At 39.8% G+C, this 6,039-nt stretch overlaps 1 long non-coding RNA gene across 1 annotated transcript; it reads right to left on the reverse strand.

The window, feature by feature from the left end:
• Positions 1-329: 329 nt before the first annotated feature.
• Positions 330-3,738, reverse strand: LOC109615487. Its single transcript, XR_002196473.2, has 3 exons — positions 3,666-3,738; positions 1,777-1,808; positions 330-541 (listed from the first exon to the last, which is right to left on the reverse strand). It is a non-coding gene; the product is annotated as an uncharacterized LOC109615487 (long non-coding RNA).
• Positions 3,739-6,039: the final 2,301 nt, after the last annotated feature.

A 6,039-nucleotide genomic window follows, 5' to 3' on the forward strand; every position in this document is an offset into this window, starting at 1 on the left:
CACAGATTGTAACCTAGTCTGAGCTGAAGCATTATGGACTGCCCTTCATTGAAATGACTGGACACACATGGTGTGACGCAACCTGTGTTAATGTGGTGTAAGGGAGTTTAATTGTTGGTTTTTGCAGTCTGTCACTTTTTGTCCTGACGTTTGTGTCATCAGCCAAAAAGTTGTATCTAAATGTTGGGCTCAGTTCAGGGCCGGAGCTCAGCTTTCTCTCACATGGGTTTCTGCCACATCCCTCGGCTGCTAACATCCTACTATTGCTACCTGATTTCTCAACTGAAAGATAGAGGCAGAGAACATTAATATTTAATACAATTCTCCCCAAAATGTTTATTACATTTCATGTACCATGATGAACAGAAGCTTGTTATGAGGCTGCAACAAAATGTACCAGCAGTTACAAAACTTTGCTGCTAGCTGCTGTTGGACCTGGATCATAGCTGCTTTTGGACCTGCGATGCTGCTCCCGTCATTGTAATGTCAGATCTATCCATCTTCTAATGCTTCTTTCTTTTATACAAGAATCTGGAAACATCTGCATATGGCAACACTGGTTTCAGCCCCAAGGTCACATATTGGTAGATCATTATCATTATGGAATAACAAAACATATAGACTTTTATCACTTCAGTGTTAACTAAATAGTGTCTAGCAAAAAAATCATAATATCATGTTATTCTGCTTGCAATCCTTTCAACCGTAAGACAAACTTCTTGTGGGCCCCTCTGATTGGCTGCCATGGGTGCCACGCACCCATCGCACCCATTTAAGCTCCATCTCTGGCTTTGTTTATCAATGGGTCGCAGGTTTGTATATAGAAACATATGGCGTAGAATAGAATCACAAGGGACTCCTTGAGTAACTGTAGCAGAGTTGGATTTATAATTCCATCAGTCAGATTGTGTCAGTGAATTCAGTCATGCTCTTTAGTGTGCTGATGAGCATCCTATGATTTACAATTTCAAACTCTGTCATGTCGAAAAGTAAAAATATGCTAGTGTCCCTGTCATCAGTTGACAACAACAATTAATGAGTCAATCTTTCTCCCTGATTTTTGGTTCCTAGTTGTAGAAGTGACATTGTTTAGCTAAAACTGGTCACGGGAAATGTTATGTCATGTATATGAGGTACAGAAGGTACAGAGTGATTCTAATGCACATTAGGCACATATAAACAACATTTTATACAGCCCAAAAAGTAAGGTTTTTAACAAATTTTTTAGACTGCATATTTAGTATGAGATGATTCTCAGGTTTGAAAGCTAACATGAAACTATACTAAATAATCTTACTAAATATTTTTAAGAGCTAGCCAACAAGAATATTGTTTCAACATGAAGGTTATTTGGTTGCATGCAAAGCAACACGATAATAACAAATGCACAACATGGATGACCATTAGATTTTCCTTGGTAAACCTATCTAAAATAAATACCCAATGCAGAAAAGGGAAATAAAAATAAAACATGACTACACCTCATCCTTGAAGACATTCTTGGCTGGCAAAAGTCTACTACTCTAAAGGTAATCTCCATATCCTTGAAAGACATTCAAATGAACTTCAGTTTTTAGCTGCAACCCCAACAGCTTACCTTCAAAGACATCTGTCTTAGGATTCTTTTTTTACTTTGTAGAATTAAAGAGTCTTACTGTTACTATAATTAGGATTTCTGCATTTTGTCTACAATACAGTAAAAATGCACTAACATAGAGTACAATAGCCCAGGTTCCTTGATTTCCAAAAACCATGACCCATATTCAGCTGACTCACCAGATGCGGGCGTACTGTCACAGCCCTCCACGCTAAAAGGGGTAGGGATTGAAGAGATCACATGTTTAATGTTTTTTTAATGTAATATTGGAAAATACTTTATGGAGCAATGGTCAGGCGTGCATATTGAGAAAGGGAATTAGAAAGCAGTGAACAGGGGTCAACATTGGAACCCTGATAGGTGTGTAGTACGCAGCCAGCAAGATAAATATTGTATTTTTACTATATATCTATATATACACAGTGGGGAGAACAAGTATTTGATACACTGCCAATTTTGCAGGTTTTCCTACTTACAAAGCAAGTAGAGGTCTGTTATCTTTTATCATAGGTACACTTCAACTGTGAGAGACGGAATCTAAAACAAAAATCCAGAAAATCACATTCTATGATTTTTAAATAATAAATTTGCATTTTATTGCATGACATAAGTATTTGATCACCTACCAACCAGTAAGAATTCCGTCTCTCACAGACCTGTTAGTTTTTCTTTAAGAAGCCCTCCTGTTCTCCACTCATTACATGTATTACCTGCACCTGTTTGAACTCGTTACCTGTATAAAAGACACCTGTCCACACACTCAATCAAACAGACTCCAACCTCTCCATAATGGCCAAGACCAGAGAACTGTGTAAGGACATCGGGGATAAAATTGTAGACCTGCACAAGGCTGGGATGGGCTACAGGACAATAGGCAAGCAGCTTGGTGAGAAGGCAACAACTGTTGGCGCAATTATTAAAAAATGGAAGAAGTTCAAGATGACGGTCAATCTCCCTCGGTCTGGGGCTCCATGCAAGGTCTCACCTCGTGGGGCATCAATGATCATGAGGAAGGTGAGGGATCAGCCCAGAACTACACGGCCGGACTTGGTCAATGACCTGAAGAGAGCTGGGACCACAGTCTCAAAGAAAACCATTAGTAACACACTATGCTGTCATGGATTAAAATACTGCAGCGCACGCAAGGTCCCCCTGCTCAAGCCAGCGCATATCCAGGCCCGTCTGAAGTTTGCCAATGTCCATCTGGATGATCCAGAGGAGGAATGGGAGAAGGTCATGTGGTCTGATGAGAAAAAATGTAGCTTTTTGGTCTAAACTCCACTCGCCGTGTTTGGAGGAATAAGAAGGATGAGTACAACCCCAAGAACACCATCCCAACCGTGAAGCATGGAGGTGGAAACATCATTCTTTGGGGATGCTTCTCTGCAAAGGGGTCAGGAACGACTGCACCGTATTGAGGGGAGGATGGATGGGTCATGTATCGTGAGATCTTGGCCAACAACCTCCCCTCAGTAAGAGCATTGATGATGAGTCGTGGCTGGGTCTTCCAGCATGACAACGACCCGAAACACACAGCCAGGGCAACTAAGGTGTGGCTCTGTAAGAAGCATCTCAAGGTCCTGGAGTGGCCTAGCCAGTCTCAAGACCTGAACCCAATAGAAAATCTTTGGAGGGAGCTGAAAGTCCGTTTTGCCCAGCGACAGCCCCGAAATCAGAAGGATCTGGAGTGTGTGCAAACCTGGTCAAGAACTACAGGAAACGTATGGTCTCTGTAATTGCAAACAAAGGTTTCTGTACCAAATATTAAGTTTTGCTTTTCTGATGTATCAAATACTTATGTCATCCAATAAAATGCAAATGTATTACTTAAAAATCATACAATGTGATTTTCTGGATTTTTGTTTTAGATTCCGTCACTCACAGTTGAAGAGTACCTATGATACAAATTACAGACCTCTACATGCTTTGTAAGTGGGAAAACCTGCGAAATCGGGATTGTATCAAATACTTGTTCTCCCTACTGTATGTATATATATATATATTTGAGCAACAATAGTGTTGTTTGAACTGAAAACATTTACTAACTCCTCTCATATCGCTAACTTACCTCATGCTGTACTTTGATGACCACCCACAGCTGTCTTACGCTTAGCTTTTCAGCATGCGCAGGCGCAAAGCTGATCATACACAGCGTTCCCTACTGAGAAATAGGCAGTGCGAATGTGATAATCACAAACTGGAGCAAGGTGCTAATTCTCTTGTGTCTGAGCGAAAATCAGGCATAAACCTGATATCCATGTAGAATCTAAATGTAAGCTCTTGGGATCAGCTGACCGTGCGAGGCTACCTTTTCCCCCCGATATGTAAGCTGCAGTATCTTATCCTCAGTCATCTTTTTCTATTAAGCCGTAGTGCTATTTTTGCTTATTAAATTAAAGACTCTTGTGTTCGTTTTCTGTGCATGGTTGCCCTTCCAATCATTTGGGAGTACAACCTACAGCCAACTCAAGAAATTGAGCAAACCTTCATGAAATTGAGCAAAAGTGGATGCAAAAAATAGGCAATACAAATAATGAGTAATTTTTGGCCTCAAAGATAACGGGGCTTATATAATTTCAACGCCGTCATTTCTCAAAAAGAAAATATTTTATAGAGCATTATGATTTTTTTCTGCAAGATATACCTTTCAAAAGTATTAGCAAACATAATATTTAAAATGAAACCAAACAAAGTGGCATTTGTTGTGAAATTATTTGGGTTATTCCCCCTAAAAACTACTGATACTCAGTTGTTACTCTAACATGGATATTATGTGGAGTACCATACACAGATTTAATAACAGGAAAACAGATCCTAACTTAAAAGTCTACAGTAGTGTTGCCGATCCTCTCAACCTCTGTTTGAATCCAGGCTCTTTCAGTAAAATCTTTCCCCAGTTTCCTGTCAAATAAGGCATACAATGCCTGAAATAATTAGTGATGTAGTATATAACGTGATCTTTCGCGTAGGGTAGTGTTTTAGTTGGTTCTAATACTGTTTCCATTTCCAGGACCTGTACTTTCCACTCTGTGACTTGGGTTGGTCTGATGGCATCAACATACTCAATAGGTATTTGCTCCTTTGGTCTGACATTCTCAAATTGACTGATGGCAATTGGCTTTAATCATGCCCTACAGTGCTTCACGAGGAAGAATCTCATTGAGCTGACTCACAGATGTTTCAGTTCTACGGTGGGTAAGCTAAGAGAAATGACATAGTGAATGCATTGCAGGTGTTCTTGAAACTGGAACAGCAGGAAGTTGGTCAAACTCTATTTACTTTATCTTTATTATTGGTCTTGTAGGTCTGCTTCTTTAGGCTCTAAATAAATTCATAGCAAAAATCTATTTGAACAATTTTTGCAAATTAATATGAGAATGTCGACTGTAGGCTGTCTGTGTATGTGTCGAAATCACAGGGAAGAGAAACAGCCGAAACACAAACTGCACAATAAACTTACCTAAGCTCTTTTTCGACATCTCAAACATGGCAGAAAGCCATGTTCATAACAGCATGCATGCATCGTCCACTTTACTTAGCATATATTTTGTGTGATCAGCCAGCTGCACACTCATTAATGTCACCCCTAGACCCGGCTTGTACAAGATTTGCAAAACAAACCGGGTTCCTGAACAAGAATCCTTTTTTATACTGTCTTTTCTTCAGTTTCAAGTTTCAAAGATTATTTGTCAAATGCACCGAACAACACAGCGTCATCCTGCACAATGAAGTTCTTATGACATGGCACCCGACAACTACGTAGTGAGTATTAAGAAGAAGAGTATATAAGCTGTAGTTTACACTGTAAACTAGAAGCCGTTTTAAAAATAGTACTGTAAACTAGCAGCAATCTAGGTAGTATTACTGAACATTATAGATATGGCAAGTATGGCAGTAATATACAAAACAATTCGGTTGTGTCTTAACGTTTGAGAGCAGAGGGAGTGCGAGAGAACAAGCCAGAGCAGTGTTTGTGTGAGAGTGCTAGGTGTGAGAGGCAGAGTGCTGTGTGTATGTACCAACGAGAGAAGATTTGTATGAGAGTAGTGTGTTAAAGGGTGTGAGGCTGGGGGTCTAGGTAATATCTGAAAATTAAAAGATTGTTTTGAGTTTTCCATTTACTACCACCATGCCAGATCACGGGTAGGCCTTTGGGTATGAGCAATTTAGGATTTGTTTGCAGTGCCCTACTTTGTGAAACAGTAAACAGTGTGAGTCTGAGTTCTCTGCATGGACCTTAAAGCCTGTCCAGTTATGCCTGCATAAATGAGCCATTTGGAAGGGTTTTAGTAGCATATTAAATAGTTTGCTTTGAGTTAGGCTGCATTCCTAAATACATATTTGTTTCATTTGTAAACATTGTTGTAAATAGCCATAGAGCCATGGGGAGTTAAAGAGCTGCATGCTGTTTAAGAGCCACGGGTTGTAGTCTCCCACATTTG

Source organism: Esox lucius, chromosome 19, assembly GCF_011004845.1.
Source record: "Esox lucius isolate fEsoLuc1 chromosome 19, fEsoLuc1.pri, whole genome shotgun sequence".
In the NCBI taxonomy this organism is placed as follows: domain Eukaryota; kingdom Metazoa; phylum Chordata; class Actinopteri; order Esociformes; family Esocidae; genus Esox; species Esox lucius.